Source organism: Lethenteron reissneri, chromosome 66 (assembly GCF_015708825.2).
Source record: "Lethenteron reissneri isolate LAM-NWPU_2019-01 chromosome 66, ASM1570882v1, whole genome shotgun sequence".
In the NCBI taxonomy this organism is placed as follows: domain Eukaryota; kingdom Metazoa; phylum Chordata; class Hyperoartia; order Petromyzontiformes; family Petromyzontidae; genus Lethenteron; species Lethenteron reissneri.
The window spans coordinates 3,186,669-3,203,609 of NC_083844.1; positions in this window are offsets into that span (position 1 = coordinate 3,186,669).

The window sequence follows — 16,941 nt, forward strand, 5'->3', positions numbered from 1 at the left end:
CTGGCTGGAACTCCTGCTGGTCCGCTGGCCTGGAGAGAAGGGGCCATTTCCCCTCTCCGCTCCTCTATTTATCCTCCCTACCTCAAAGGGGATGCTGCGCTGAACAATGGGCTCGTGCACCCCAAGCCCGCGCACGGCGGTTCCCGGGCGCTGTTGATATGCTAATCAGTGTGCTGCGTGCAAGGCGTAAATCCTAATTACTCCCTTACCCTCCCTAACAATGGGGCCTGCGCGCTCAAGCGCAATTATCCCAACCCTCCATGACTATGCGCAACAGCCCCTGTGAGCCCGCTATTCATGCTGTCCCGTGCCTCCCCTGCTTGCCCCGTCGACTCGTGGGGGGTGTGTGTGGGGGGAAATGCGCCTCAACCGCGGTGGCCGAATGCCCCACGCCGCGACCTCACCATATTAAGGCCGGCCGCAGCGCCGCGGTGCCACGTAGCACGGGGAGGTCATCCAATTCCCTGATCGCCGGAAACCGTGAGAATTAATCCCGATAAGGGTCTCTCGGATAAAAACCGGTCGATCAGGTGACCTTCCCTTCCAGCTCTATGGGGGGGGGGGGGGGGGGGGGGGGATGCGTGCGGATGTGTGCTTATGTGGGGCGGGTGATGGGGGGCAGTGCGGTGGGGGAAGCCGGGCGGCTCCCTGGTTCGGCAGAGCGGCCCCGTCGTTGTGGCACCACATAGCCCCCCGGGGTGCCAGTCCCCGTCCCGGGTTGACTGGAGCACCTCGCCTGGGTTGCCCCCACGAGGTATCGCCGTGGGGTCCGCGGGATTCGCCCGGCCCTTGTGGCTGGCCTCGGGGGTGGCGGCTCCGTCTCCTGGGGCTCCGGCGGTGGTCTCCTCCTCCATTCCAACGGCTCCCCTCGGCCCCTGGCACCTGCGGGCTGGGGAACAAACTCAGAGGCGGTGGGGTTTAAGGGTCGCCGTCCTCGTCGCCCCCGGCCCCGCCCGGGGCCCCTCGGAGCCCGGGGCTCCGTGGGGCCCATATACTGCGCGAGGCCCCCGGGCACGGGGGGTGGGGGGACCCCGGGGTTTCGGGGTACTTGGACGGCGGGGCTCCCCCCCTCGGGGGCTGCTCGCCACGGCTTCAGTCGGCGGATGTTGACCACCATCTCCCGGCCCCTCTCTCCTCCCTGAATCAGCACCGTCCATGGTGAGATCTGCCGTCTCACAATCCAGGGTCCTCGCCAGTAGGTGGTCAGCTTCCCCACCTGTCCGGCACCGACGCGGGGAGTGTACAGCCACACCTCGGAGCCCGCAGTGTAGAAGGGGGGCTCCATACGGGGTCGGGCGCCCTGCTCTTGCCGCTGGTGCGCGGCCTCTCCGTGCGGGTAGGCTCGGCCCCTGGCCCCTCGCAGGGTCTCCAGCAAGTGCTCCACGGGGTGGCTCCCTTCCTCCCGTTGCGGCGGAGGGACACCGAACAGCAGATCTGCGGGCAGGCGAGACTCGCGACCAAACATCATTAGGAACGGGGTCTGTCCTGTAGAGGTGTGAACGGCGGTGGTGTAGGCGAACAGGGCATAGGGAAGGTGTTCGTCCCAGTCCTGTTGATTCGCGGCCGCCATGCGTTTAAGCTTCCCGGCCAGAGTCTGGTTCATCCTCTCTACCATCCCGTTCGCCTGGGGGTGATACGCCGTGGTTCGGTCCTTCTGGATCCCGAACTCTCGGCACAGCGCCTGAAATAGTTCGGCCTCGAATTCACTACCCTGGTCGGTAATGACTCGTTCGGGGATCCCGCACTTAAGTACGTAGTTTTCCACGAAGGCCCGGGCCACTACGAGGGCTGTTTTATCCGGGATAGCCACCGCCACGGGGTAGCGGGTGAAGTACTCCACCGCTACGAGAATATATCGGTTGCCCCGGTGGGATCGTGGAAAGGGCCCCTGCAGGTCGATTCCGACCAACTGATTCGTCCGACTGACTCGGAACGGCCTCAGGGGTACCTGGTACCTCGCCGGCTTTTGCCCACACTGCTGACAGGCCCGGCAGCCCTGCACCCAGGCGGCCACATCTTGCGCCAATTTAGGCCAGAGATACTGGCGACGCAGAGTCTCCCGGGTGCGCCGTTCCCCATCATGGCCCCCGAGCGGGTGGTCGTGTACCAGTCGTAGTAGTTGGGGTCGCACATGGGCGGGAACGCAGATGCACCCCGGCTGCCCAGCGTCGGCCAGTTCCCTCACCACCCCGTTTTCTACACACAACCGGGCATACAAACCGCTCCAGGGTCCTGGTAGGGCGCTCTTTTCCTCCCGCAGTGCCGCCTCCACTGCCGCCAGATCCGGATCTCGCTGCTGGGTCTGTCTCAGCTGCTCGTCGTTTAGGCCCGGGAAGGCGCAGCCGACGTCCTCCTGGATCCGTCCGATCGGGTCCCGAGCCGCGGGTCCCGCGCTTGCCGGGCGGTCGACGGGATCCTCGGTGCCACCTGTGAAGGTCTCTGTGGCGCACACTGCACTCTCTCTCGCTGGGGGGGGGTCAGTGGCCGCGGCTTCTCGGGGGTCCGTTGCCTGCCGGCAGCGTCCCCCCGTGAAACACGGGCAGGCCTCCTCCGCCCTCGTCTCGGCGTACACCGTGGGTCGCCTCGACAAGGCGTCCGCGTTTGCATGCGTCCGGCCAGCCCGATACTCGATTTGCAGGTTGTACTCCTGCAACTGCGCCAACCACCGGGCCATCTGCCCCCGCGGCTCCTTGAATGTAAGAAGAAACTGCAGAGCATAATGGTCAGTGCGTACGCGACATCTCCTGCCGTACAAATACGGCCGGAACTGTTTGCATGCGAAAATCACGGCGTACAACTCTTGGCGGGTCACGCAATAGTTCAGCTCGGCCCCACTCAAGGTCCGGCTGGCGTACGCGATGACTCGTTCCGTCCCATCCTGTACCTGTGACAACACCGCGCCCAGCCCGCTGCTGCAGGCGTCGGTGTCCAAAATAAAATCGGTGGTAAAATCGGGGAAAGCGAGGGTGGGGGCGTGGGTGAGGTGATCTTTGAGAGTGGTGAAGGCCGTCTGGCAGGCCCCCGTCCACTGATAGGGGTGCTTAGGGGAGGTGAGTTGGGTGAGGGGGCGTGCAATCTCGCTGAATCCCTTTACAAATCGACGATAATAGGTGGCGAGCCCCAAAAATGATCTGATCTCCGTCAGATTCCTTGGCCGTGGCCACTCCACTACGGCGCGTACCTTCTCCGGATCGGTGTGCACGCCTGCCTCGCTGACGCGATGCCCGAGGTACCCCACCTCGCGTTGTGCCATGTAACACTTACGTGGCTTGAGCTTGAGATGAGCCGCTCGCAGTCGCTGGAACACCTCTCGAAGCCTGGACCAATGCTCAGACAAAGATCTACTGAACACTATCACATCGTCCAAGTAAATCAGGCACTGTTCCCACTGCAAGCCCCGCATCACCAACTCCATCAACCGCTGGAACGTCGCGGGCGCGTTAGTGAGTCCGAACGGCAACACTCGAAACTCAAATAGGCCCATCGGGGTGGTGAATGCTGTTTTTGGCCGATCCTCTTCCGTCATCTCCACCTGCCAGTAACCGGATGCCAGATCGAGGGTGGAAAAATACCGCGCTCCTGCGAGACTGTCGAAGGTGTCGTCGATGCGGGGTATGGGGAAGGCATCGCCGAGCGTGACTGCGTTTAGTTTACGGTAATCGACGCAGAACCGGGTTGACCCATCCTTTTTCGTTACTAGTACCACCGGGGCTGACCAGGGGCTCGCCGAGGGCTGAATTATGTTATCGCGAAGCATGTCCCCAACTGCCTCTTTGATTTGGGCGCGTTCGGGTGCGCCCACTCGGTACGCAGGGAGTTTGATGGGTCGGGCTGCACCGGTGTCAATTTGGTGCTTAACAAGATCGGTCCGACCCACGTCCGAGTCGTGTTCACTGAATACGTCGGCATACTCCCGCAGTAACTCGCGCAGCCGATCGGCCTCTCCCTTAGGTAAATCCGCCCATGGTACATGTAACGCGTCGAGCAGGGGAACGACCTCGGCTCGGGGAGTCGGGCCGACTCGCCAGGCCAGGTCCTGGTCACCCTCAGGACGCCCGGGGTCCTCAGCCCAGAGTGCGAACACCGAGTCGTTAGAGTGGCGTGCGTGCAGGGGGTGTACTGTGGCTATCGGGGTGCGCCGTCGCAGTATCGCTGGGGTATGGTGGGGGTTAAACATCCGCATAAACAATCGGTCCCCATCTGCGTTTACCAACGTGGCGGATCCCACAACCCCATACCGTTTTGCCAACTCCGGGTGAGGAGTTAGCATTACCTCCCCTGATGGTCGGAGCGCGGGGTCGGTGGGGGATGTTGCCACCGGCACCAGCATCTCGGTGAGCGGGCCGATGGGATAGCGGCCACAGGTGCAAAGCGGCGGCGCGTTGGTTCTCGTCCCAGGAACGGTATCCGCTCGCCATTGCTCTCCATGGTGGCGCATCGCTGGCGGGGTTGCACGTTGAGTCCCAACCGTTCTAGGAGGTCGGTGCCTGCGATACACTCGTGACACAACGCACTCGACACGTAGAACTCCTGCGTGCACACCTGGCTGCCTATGCGGACCTCTAGGGTGGCTCTCCCCAGCAGCCCCATTCCGGCTCCGCTCGCTGTGTGCAGCGCGCGGTCCGGGGCCTGCAGGTGACGCACGTCGACCCCGATCGCGCTGCAGTGCGCTGCGCTCACGAGCGAGGCCACCGCCCCCGTGTCCAGCAGGATTCGGGTACGCACTCCGTTTACCTCCCCTTCCACCAGCGACGTGGCCCCCGTGATTCCCGCCACCAGCTCCCGCAGCCAGTCGCCAGGAGTCACCGTTTCTGTGGGCGTTGTTGCTGGAACCTGTGTGGAGATCACTCGCTCGCCATTATTCTCACAGCTTGTTTGTGTCGGGGCTACGTCGATTTCACCCCCCGGTGGTCCCCTCTCTAGGGGGGCCTTAGTGTTTGACCTTAGCTCTTGTCTAGCTCGGGCGACCTGAGGACAGTCCCTCACTAGATGCCCTCGGCGATCGCACATATAACATGCCCGGGGAGGGGTGGCGGCTCCGTAATGGGCTCTCTGCCCACTCCCTCCTCCAGTACGCAGTTGTCCCAAATCGGACTCTAATTGGGACACCCTCCCGGCCAGCCCCCCTACGGTCGAGCGTAGTTCCCCCATCTCCGTCTCAATGGTAGACTGTAGCTTGGCCATATTTCGGCTCATTTTATCGTCTACTTGGGTTATCATATCTCCCATGCCAGCCTGTAACCCGGCTACCCATCCCGGGGTTGTCTCGCGGGACACTGGAGGCTCTCTTTCCCGGCCCCTTACCGTCCTCGCGAGCTCCTGTTCCTCCTCCTCGTCTTCCGAGAGCAGGCTCGCAATGGCGCGCTCTCGTCCCAGCCCCCGGAGCTGCGCGCGTTCGCTGTGAATTCTTTCACACTTACGTGCGCGCTCGACAAGGGTGTTAAAGGGAAGACGTGGGCAGCTCATGTCTGGCTGCCACCACGCCGTGCGAGACAGGTACCGCTGGATTTTCTCGGCGGCCAGTTCCTCAATAACATCAGTTGCGTACCCCGGGCGTGCGATCTTTGTTAACTCGCGCACATCCTCGGCGTAATCACGTAGATCTTCGCCAGGTTGGCGACGGCGCGCCTCTAAGGCCGATTTTGCTTCCTCCTCGTCACGCGTGCCAAAACGCTGATCGAGTCGGCGCATCAGCTCCTCTAGCTGTGTCTGTGCGCTCGCGGGTAACGCTTCTACAAAATCGGCTGCCCGCCCATCAAGATTCATATTAAGTTGACGTACTGCCTGCGCGTCCGTCCATCCATTAATTTCCTTGGCCCCTAAGAGATTGCGGGCGAATGCCTTCCACGAAGGGGCCCCCCGGCCGGTAAATATTAGTCTTATTTTAGCGTGAGGTAACGCGGGGGTCCGTACCGCTTCCGACACCAATTTGCGGGGGTCGCTAGCCCCCGAGATCCCTCCCTCGATAATGCTAACGGCCGGGCTAGCATCATCAATCGCCCCCCCGCTGCTAAGCGAACCGCTGCTAAGTTCCTCACCTATGGTGTGGGAGCCGTCGCCCGCGGATTCCCCTCCACCGCGGGTCCGCGTAATGGGCATGGTTAATCACCGATTAGTATTCTGCCCCTCTCTACTACGATACTTCCCTTTCCTAATCGCGCGCCTGCAACCCACGCGGAGCGAACGCACGCACGCCCACACACACGCCGCTCCGCGCACTCCAACTCAACTCACGTTATACTCGCGCACCTGTATCACACACGGAGTGAACACACGCGATACCCACTCTCGCACCGCTCTGCGCAGCGCTCCCCCGAGGCGAGCCGCAGCACTACAGAATCACTGCGTACCCACGCGCAACCCGCGCGCTCAGCTCCGCGCAGCGCTCACTCACGTGGCGAACCACTGTGCACACAGCGCACCCACACGCTCACACTGCACGACAAGATCACGCGAGACCACGCTTCGCTATTAATGATTTATTATATGCCACCTGCGAATTGATGTTGAATCAGTGAGTCGACGAGGCTGGCCTATTCCACTAAACCTGTACCTATTCCCTATTTATCGGCTTACGATACCCTACTTCACCTCCCCACTCACTGTTTGGTGCCCGCGGAGGTTCGCTGCCTTCTGCGCTAACAGCGTACCTCGATGCGTCGCACGGACGTCCGGGTCGCTGGCTGGAACTCCTGCTGGTCCGCTGGCCTGGAGAGAAGGGGCCATTTCCCCTCTCCGCTCCTCTATTTATCCTCCCTACCTCAAAGGGGATGCTGCGCTGAACAATGGGCTCGTGCACCCCAAGCCCGCGCACGGCGGTTCCCGGGCGCTGTTGATATGCTAATCAGTGTGCTGCGTGCAAGGCGTAAATCCTAATTACTCCCTTACCCTCCCTAACAATGGGGCCTGCGCGCTCAAGCGCAATTATCCCAACCCTCCATGACTATGCGCAACAGCCCCTGTGAGCCCGCTATTCATGCTGTCCCGTGCCTCCCCTGCTTGCCCCGTCGACTCGTGGGGGTGTGTGTGGGGGAAATGCGCCTCAACCGCGGTGGCCGAATGCCCCACGCCGCGACCTCACCATATTAAGGCCGGCCGCAGCGCCGCGGTGCCACGTAGCACGGGGAGGTCATCCAATTCCCTGATCGCCGGAAACCGTGAGAATTAATCCCGATAAGGGTCTCTCGGATAAAAACCGGTCGATCAGGTGACCTTCCCTTCCAGCTCTATGGGGGGGGGGGGGGGGGGGGGATGCGTGCGGATGTGTGCTTATGTGGGGCGGGTGATGGGGGGCAGTGCGGTGGGGGAAGCCGGGCGGCTCCCTGGTTCGGCAGAGCGGCCCCGTCGTTGTGGCACCACAACGTACAGTACGTACAGTACGTACCCATCCAGCGGTAGACTGAACCACGGCTGATGACGAAGGTGGCATCCGCTCACAAATCTCCGAACACTCAGTCCAGAGGTCGCAACCGGGTACCCGATACCCGTACCCTACGGTCACTGGTGAGTAACTCGTCACTCATTTCCCAACGTCTTGTCTCTTCTCACAATTCAAGTTCCTAGAATCAACCCACCCGCGCCTGCAACATGGCTTCACCCCAGAGGTCGCAATCAGGTACCCGATACCGGGTACGGGTACCTGTTTACGACGCTGGTGCGGCCAGGTACGGGTAAGGAATCAAAACCCGTTTGCGACCTCTGACTCAGTACCGTAGCCCCGAGCCATCGCTTGTGCGCTATTCACTTTGCTGCTGAGAGGAAAGCTACGGGGAGGAGGTGGGGGGGTTGCTATGAGAGGACATCTGTGGAACGGCTGGAGATCTGTGAAGAAGAGCTTCATAGCTCATCGGATTCCTGCGGTCTGAAAAAATATTCCGAGAGGGCGTTGGGAGGGGGGGTGTAGGTATGAGTGGGGCATCTGCACTTGGATCACCCTGCGTGTTGTTGCTGCCTCCCCCGTTGAAAATGTTCCCAGCGTGAACTTCACCCTTTGCTGTTGCGACGACGCCGTGTGCCGTGCGTGAACGTCGTTGTCGCAACAACAAAACGCATTAAAAACTAAAGTAACTTTATCGGTACCGAGCCTCCCACAGGGCCACGCGGGGCAGGGAGTGTGGCACAGTTTTGGCGCCGGCTAGCGCAGAGTGGCGGCGGTCGTGTCGCTACGCTTCTCTGCGGTGAGCAAACGACGTCTTTATAACAACAACAGCAACAGTGCTGCTGTTGCCACTGCTGTGCCTCTCTAAATAGAATTAACGAGGGCAAGCCGCTCGCTCGATTCGCGGGATTCTGCAGTGAACGGTGACACCCACCCTGTGAACGGTGACACCCACCCCGTGAACCGTGACACCCACCCCGTGAACGGTGACACCCACCCCGTGAATGGTGACTACCACCCCGTGAACGGTGACACCCACCCCGTGAACCGTGACACCCACCCCGTGAACGGTGACACCCACCCCGTGAATGGTGACTACCACCCCGTGAACGGTGACGCCCACCCCGTGAATGGTGACTACCACCCCGTGAACGGTGACTACCACCCTGTGAACCGTGACACCCACCCCGTGAACGGTGACACCCACCCCGTGAACGGTGACTACCACCCCGTGAACGGTGACACCCACCCCGTGAACGGTGACACCCACCGACCCTGCAACTCTGCAGACGTCTCGGACGCGGGAAAGGGTTGAGAGATTCTCTGCGTCGTCCCGGTTGCTCGCGTGATGTCGCACGGTGGTAGCGCGTTGACTCTTACACGTTTAAGAAAGTTGAGCATTAGTTTGTGATTCTGTTTAAATTTATATATATGTACAAACTTAAACTAACAAAAATTATCTTGGGATTTTACCAAGTAAGGTCCAACTGGATACGTAGTAGCTCTTTTATCAGAAGTGACCACCTGGCCATCGCAAATGAAAGCTCAACGAAGTGGCTTATCATTGTGTGGACATTTATAGCGGCCAAATACTCTGATCGTGTGATCTCGATTCTAAATGTCGAGGGAAAACCGGAGGACCTGGAGAAAAAATCCACACGACCACGGGGAAAGAGAGAGAGACGCGCAAACTCAAAATATACAGCAGGCGTCAGGGTCAGAATCAAACCAACGATCTCCTGTATACCAGGAGAGGTAGTTAACATCTCAACATGCGTTCAGAGTATTTGGCTGCTGTAAATGTCACGTGATGAAGTAAAACACTAAAATCTACTATATTCTTGGTTCTTTCGGTAAAGTCACGTAGAAGGGAAATAATAAAATAATAAAAATGTAAGAATCAAATTATCACGACGTTTCGATTGCAACACAAGCAATCATCAGGTTATGAAAACCACAGCAAAAAAATATTGCTGTGGTTTTCACACCTGATGATGATTGCTTGTGTTGCAATCGAAACGTCGTGAGAATTTTATTGTTTTATTATTAATTTCTTACTTCCCTTCTACGTGACTTTACCGAAAGAACCAAGAATATGAATCCCTGTAGTCACGAAATCTTCAAATCGAAAAAAAAAATCTCCTCTTCTTGGTTCTTTCGGTAAAGTCACCTAGAAGGGAAGTAATAAAATAATAAAAATAAAACATTATTTTATTATAGTATATTATTTTATTATATTATGTTAATATATTATAATACTATATTATTTAAATATACAATATTAATTTCTTATTTTAATATTTTATTTTTATTATTTCCCTTCTACGTGACTTTACCGAAAGAACCAAGAAGATGAATCCCTGCAGTCACGAAAGCTTTAAATCGAAATTTTACATAGACTTTGATTGCTTCAACCAGAAAAACTTTAATAATAACCCTAAAAATGCTTAAATTGATCAACTTGAGATTCTTACTTCCATTTATACGCTTTTTAGATATCGATTGAAGTTCGTTGTCGGCTGTTCCCTGTATGGATAATTGCCTTTGAACTTTCACATGGGGCATGTTCTGCCCTGGAGGGGGGTATGGTCTGGACCAGTCTAGTTTAAACCCCCGGGTCTAGTTTAGCCGAGGACACTTTATCCCCCCGGGTATACTCTGGCCTGGGCCAAACTATACCCGGGTTTAATCGGGGCAGGGGTTGTTTTTAAATCCTTTATATTAAGTTCACTTGCTTGCTTAGGACCGTGCAAATCTTTCGGTCGTTTTTTAACCCACTTCCCGTGAGCCAATCGAGCTGACATTTTGCACACAGACTCGTTGTGCGTGACAATTTATTTTCGTGAAAACAATTTTCACGAAAAAAAAATTCGATTAATTACCAATTGCTTAATGGTGGCAGGCAATCATCTGACCCATAGGTGGCAGCCATCTCAAGCCAGAGGATGAGAGGACTCTAGCCGCCACGCATTTAAATGATTTATAGTGAAAAACTTAGTTTTTACGGGTTAATTTTTTTATCGTGTTACACCGGTATCTGCAGGAGGTCGGAGCGACTTGCTCTGTGGTGACACTTTTCCGTGACAGAGGTTTGGCTTTTGCTGTTGGGTTAGAGATCTCGTAAATATCAACATTGTGTCGTTAATCCACCACCCACCACCATTGCCTGACACGGCCAATCAGTCAGGGTTTGTCACGTAAACGAAACGTGCCAATTGGTTTCCAACTTCAGCACACACAGCGCTTGTGTGTCGGGGAGAGTGAACCCACAACAGCATTTACAATTCGAGTACCGGTGACGTTTCGCCGGTGATTACAAACAACGGCGACCGGTTTCATCGGGCGATGTGCCAGGATTGTGATCCAACGCCATCTAACCCAGCAGCAGCAGCAGCGACGACAACAAAAACCTTCATCACAGACACCGCTGGTCGCAAGAGACTGTGTGGGGGTCGCTAGCCCCCGAGATCCCTCCCTCGATAATGCTAACGGCCGGGCTAGCATCATCAATCGCCCCCCCGCTGCTAAGCGAACCGCTGCTAAGTTCCTCACCCATGGTGTGGGAGCCGTCGCCCGAGGGTTCCACCCCACCGCGGGTCCGCGTAGCAGGCATGATTAATTACGTACGCGCACACCCACACACACAGCTCCGTACGGCACTCACTCTTGCGCTTCTCTGCGCCGCGCTGGCCGCTCACGTTACAATCGCGCACCTGGGGTACGCCGATTTCGCACGACGAGAGCTTACGCATACCCCGTACCACACGCGTTCACACTTATAACACGTAACGAGCACACGCCAGCGGGGCACACGCCGACACAACGACTAAAGTCGCCGCCGCCGTGCGCGCGAGATAAACCGTACAACAATGCGCAGCCGATTACGCTATGATCGCGCACCTGGGGGACGCCGATTACGCACGCTGCGAGCTTACGCACACACAGTACCACACGCGTTCCCACACGCTCACACTGCACGACAAGATCACGCGAGACCACGCTTCGCTATTAATGATTTATTACCTGATAACTAATGTTGAATTAGTGAGTCGACGAGGCTGGCCTATTCCACTAAACCGGCACCTATTCCCTATTTATCGGCTATGATTCTAAGTCACCTTCTTACTCACTGTTAAGTGTCCACGGCGGTCCGCTGATCCTTGTGTTAACCGCGTGCCTCGGTGCGTCGCACGGACGTCCGGGTCGCTGGCTCGAGCTGCGTCTGGTCGCCTGGCGCTGGAGTAAGAGAGCCATTTCCCCTCTGCGCTCCTCTATTTATCATCCCTACCTCCAAAGGGGATGCTGCGCTGAACAATGGGCTCGTGCACCCCAAGCCCGCGCACGGCAGTCCCCAGGCGCTGTTGATATGCTAATCAGTGAGCGACGTTGGCGGCGTACATCCTAATTACTCCCTTACCCTTCCTAACAATGGGGCCTGCGCGCTCAAGCGCAATTATCCCAACCCCCCATGACTATGCGCAACAGCCCCTGTGACCCCGCTATTCATGCTGTCTCGTGCCTCCCCTGCTTGCCCCGTCGACTCGTGGGGGTGTGTGTGGGGGGAAATGCGCCTCAACCGCGGTGGCCGAATGCCCCACGCCGCGACCACACCATATTAAGGCCGGCAGCAGCACCGCGGTACCACGTAGCACGGGGGAGGTCATCCAATTCCCTGATCGCCGGAAACCGTGAGAATTAATCCCGATAAGGGTCTCTCGGATAAAAACCGGTCGATCAGGTAACCTTCCCTTCCAGCTCTATGGGGGGGGGGGGGGGGATGCGTGCGGGTGTGTGCTTATGTGGGGCGGGTGATGGGGGGCAGTGCGGTGGGGGAAGCCGGGCGGCTCCCTGGCTCGGCAGAGCGGCCCCGTCGCTGTGGCACCACATAGCCCCCCGGGGTGCCAGTCCCCGTCCCGGGTTGACTTGAGCACCTCGCCTGGGTTGCCCCCACGAGGTATCGCCGCGGGGTCCGCGGGATTCGCCCGGCCCTTGTGGCTGGCCTCGGGGGTGGCGGCTCCGTCTCCTGGGGCTCCGGCGGTGGTCTCCTCCTCCATTCCAACGGCTCCCCTCGGCCTCTGGCACCTGCGGGCTGGGGAACAAACTCAGAGGCGGTGGGGTTTAAGGGTCGCCGTCCTCGTCGCCCCCGGCCCCGCCCGGGGCCCCTCGGAGCCCGGGGCTCCGTGGGGCCCATGTACTGCGCGAGGCCCCCGGGCACGGGGGGTGGGGGGACCCCGGGGTTTCGGGGTACTTGGACGGCGGGGCTCCCTCCCTCGGGGGCTGCTCGCCACGGCTTCAGTCGGCGGATGTTGACCACCATCTCCCGGCCCCTCTCTCCTCCCTGAATCAGTACCGTCCAGGGTGAGATCTGCCGTCTCACAATCCAGGGTCCTCGCCAGTAGGTGGTCAGCTTCCCCACCTGTCCGGCACCGACGCGGGGAGTGTACAGCCACACCTCGGAGCCCGCAGTGTAGAAGGGGGGCTCCATACGGGGTCGGGCGCCCTGCTCTTGCCGCTGGTGCGCGGCCTCTCCGTGCGGGTAGGCTCGGCCCATGGCCCCTCGCAGGGTCTCCAGCAAGTGCTCCACGGGGTCGCTCCCTTCCTCCCGTTGCGGCGGAGGGACACCGAACAGCAGATCTGCGGGCAGGCGAGACTCGCGACCAAACATCATTAGGAACGGGGTCTGTCCTGTAGAGGTGTGAACGGTGGTGGTGTAGGCGAACAGGGCATAGGGAAGGTGTTCGTCCCAGTCCTGTTGATTCGCGGCCGCCATGCGTTTAAGCTTCCCGGCCAGAGTCTGGTTCATCCTCTCTACCATCCCGTTCGCCTGGGGGTGATACGCCGTGGTTCGGTCCTTCTGGATCCCGAACTCTCGGCACAGTGCCTGAAATAGTTCGGCCTCGAATTCACTACCCTGGTCGGTAATGACTCGTTCGGGGATCCCGCACTTAAGTACGTAGTTTTCCACGAAGGCCCGGGCCACTACGAGGGCTGTTTTATCCGGGATAGCCACCGCCACGGGGTAGCGGGTGAAGTATTCCACCGCTACGAGAATATATCGGTTGCCCCGGTGGGATCGTGGAAAGGGCCCCTGCAGGTCGATTCCGACCAACTGATTCGTCCGACTGACTCGGAACGGCCTCAGGGGTACCTGGTACCTAGCCGGCTTTTGCCCACACTGCTGACAGGCCCGGCAGCCCTGCACCCAGGCGGCCACATCTTGTGCCAATTTGGGCCAGAGATACTGGCGACGCAGGGTCTCTCGAGTGCGTCGTTCCCCATCGTGGCCCCCGAGTGGGTGGTCATGCACCAGCCGTAGCAGCTGGGGTCGCACCTGGGCAGGAACACAGATGCACCCCGGCTGGCCGGCCTCGGTTAACTCCCGTACCACTCCGTTCTGCACACACAACCGGGCATACAAACCGCTCCAGGGTCCTGGTAGTGCATCCTTCTTCTCTCGCAGTGCCGCCTCCACCGCCGCCAGATCCGGATCTCGCTGCTGGGTCTGTCTCAGCTGCTCGTCGTTTAGGCCCGGGAAGGCGCAGCCGACGTCCTCCTGGATCCGTCCGATCGGGTCCCGAGCCGCGGGTCCCGCGCTTGCCGGGCGGTCGACGGGATCCTCAGTGCCACCTGTGAGGGTCTCTGTGGCGCACACTGCACTCTCTCTCGCTGGGGGGGGGTCAGTGGCCGCGGCCTCTCGGGGGTCCGTTGCCTGCCGGCAGCGTCCCCCCGTGAAACACGGGCAGGCCTCCTCCGCCCTCGTCTCGGCGTACACCGTGGGTCGCCTCGACAAGGCGTCCGCGTTTGCATGCGTCCGGCCAGCCCGATACTCGATTTGCAGGTTGTACTCCTGCAACTGCGCCAACCACCGAGCCATCTGCCCCCGTGGCTCCTTGAATGTAAGAAGGAACTGAAGAGCATAATGGTCAGTGCGTACGCGACATCTCCTGCCGTACAAATACGGCCGGAACTGTTTGCATGCGAAAATCACGGCGTACAACTCTTGGCGGGTCACGCAATAGTTCAGCTCGGCCCCACTCAAGGTCCGGCTGGCGTACGCGATGACTCGTTCCGTCCCATCCTGTACCTGTGACAACACCGCGCCCAGCCCGCTGCTGCAGGCGTCGGTGTCCAAAATAAAATCGGTGGTAAAATCGGGGAAAGCAAGGGTGGGGGCGTGGGTGAGGTGGTCTTTGAGAGTGGTGAAGGCCGTCTGGCAGGCCCCCGTCCACTGGTAGGGGTGCTTAGGGGAGGTGAGTTGGGTGAGGGGGCGTGCAATCTCGCTGAATCCTTTTACAAATCGACGATAATAGGTGGCGAGCCCCAAAAATGATCTGATCTCCGTCAGATTCCTTGGCCGTGGCCACTCCACTACGGCGCGTACCTTCTCCGGATCGGTGTGCACGCCTGCCTCGCTGACGCGATGCCCGAGGTACCCCACCTCGCGTTGTGCGATGTAACACTTACGTGGCTTGAGCTTGAGATGAGCCGCTCGCAGTCGCTGGAACACCTCTCGAAGCCTGGACCAATGCTCAGACAAAGATCTACTGAACACTATCACATCGTCCAAGTAAATCAGGCACTGTTCCCACTGCAAGCCCCGCATCACCAACTCCATCAACCGCTGGAACGTCGCGGGCGCGTTAGTGAGTCCGAACGGCAACACTCGAAACTCAAACAGGCCCATCGGGGTGGTGAATGCTGTTTTTGGCCGATCCTCCTCCGCCATCTCCACCTGCCAGTACCCGGACGCGAGATCGAGGGTGGAAAAATATCGCGCTCCGGCGAGGCTGTCGAAGGTGTCGTCGATGCGGGGTATGGGGAAGGCATCGCCGAGCGTGACTGCATTTAGTTTACGGTAATCGACGCAGAACCGGGTTGACCCATCCTTTTTCGTTACTAGTACCACTGGGGCTGACCAGGGGCTCGCCGAGGGCTGAATTATGTTATCGCGAAGCATGTCCCCAACCGCCTCTTTGATCTGGGTGCGTTCGGGTGCGCCCACTCGGTACGCAGGGAGTTTGATGGGTCGGGCTGCACCGGTGTCAATTTGGTGCTTAACAAGGTCGGTCCGACCCACGTCCGAGTCGTGTTCGCTGAACACGTCGGCATACTCCCGCAGTAACTCGCGCAGCCGATCGGCCTCTCCCTTAGGTAAGTCCGCCCATGGTACATGTAACGCGTCGAGCAGGGGAACGACCTCGGCTCGGGGAGTCGGGCCGACTCGCCAGGCCAGGTCCTGCTCACCCTCCGGACGACCGGGGTCCTCAGCCCAGAGTGCGAACACCGAGTCGTTAGAGTGGCGTGCGTGCAGGGGGTGTACGGTGGCTATCGGGGTGCGCCGTCGCATTATCGCTGGGGTATTGTGGGGGTTAAACATCCGCATAAACAATCGGTCCCCATCTGCGTTTACCAACGTGGCGGATCCCACAATCCCATACCGTTTTGCCAACTCCGGGTGAGGAGTTAGCATTACCTCCCCTGATGGTCGGAGCGCGGGGTCGGTGGGGGATGTTGCCACCGGCACCAGCATCTCGGTGAGCGGGCCGATGGTGACTGCCGTCGCCAGGATAGCGGCCACAGGTGTGAAGCGGGGGCGCGTCGGTTCTCGTCCCAAGAACGGTATCCGCTCGCCGTTGCTCTCCATGGTGGCGCATCGCTGGCGGGGTTGCACGTTGAGTCCCAGCCGTTCTAAGAGGTCGGTACCTGCGATACACTCGTGACACAACGCACTCGACACGTAGAACTCCTGGGTGCACACCTGACTGCCTATGCGGACCTCTAGGGTGGCTTTCCCCAGCAGCCCCATTCCGGCTCCGCTCGCAGTGTGCAGCGCGCGGTCCGGGGCCTGCAGGTGACGCACGTCGACCCCGATCGCGCTGCAGTGCGCTGCGCTCACGAGCGAGGCCACCGCCCCCGTGTCCAGTAGGATTCGGGTACGCACTCCGTTTACCTCCCCTTCCACCAGCGACGTGGCCCCCGTGATCCCCGCCACCAGCTCCCGCAGCCAGTCGCCAGGAGTCACCGTTTCTGTGGGCGTTGTTGCTGGAACCTGTGTGGAGATCACTCGCTCGCCATTATTCTCATTATCGTCTATCTGTATCGGGACCGCGTCGATTGCACCCCTAGTTGGTCCGCTCTCTAGGGGGCGTTGGAGTTTAACCCCCGTGTCTGTCTAGCTCGGGTGATTTCCGGACAATCCCTCACTAGATGCCCTCGGCGATCGCACATATAACATGCCCGGGGAGGGGGGGCGGCTCCGTAGCGGGTCCCCTGTCCGCTCCCTCTCCCAGTACGCAGTTGTCCCAAATCGGACTCTAATTGGGACACCCTCCCGGCTAGTCCCCCTACTGTCGAGCGTAGTTCACCCATCTCAGACTGGAGGGTCTTCATATTTTTATTTGCGTCCTCGCGTACCTGGTTTACCTTGTCGTCTATCTGGGTTACCTGGCCGGAGACATCCTTTATACCCGTTTGTATACCGGCAACCCATCCCGGGGTTGTCTCGCGGGACACTGGAGGCTCTCTTTCCCGGCCCCTTACCCTCCTCGCGAGCTCCTGTTCCT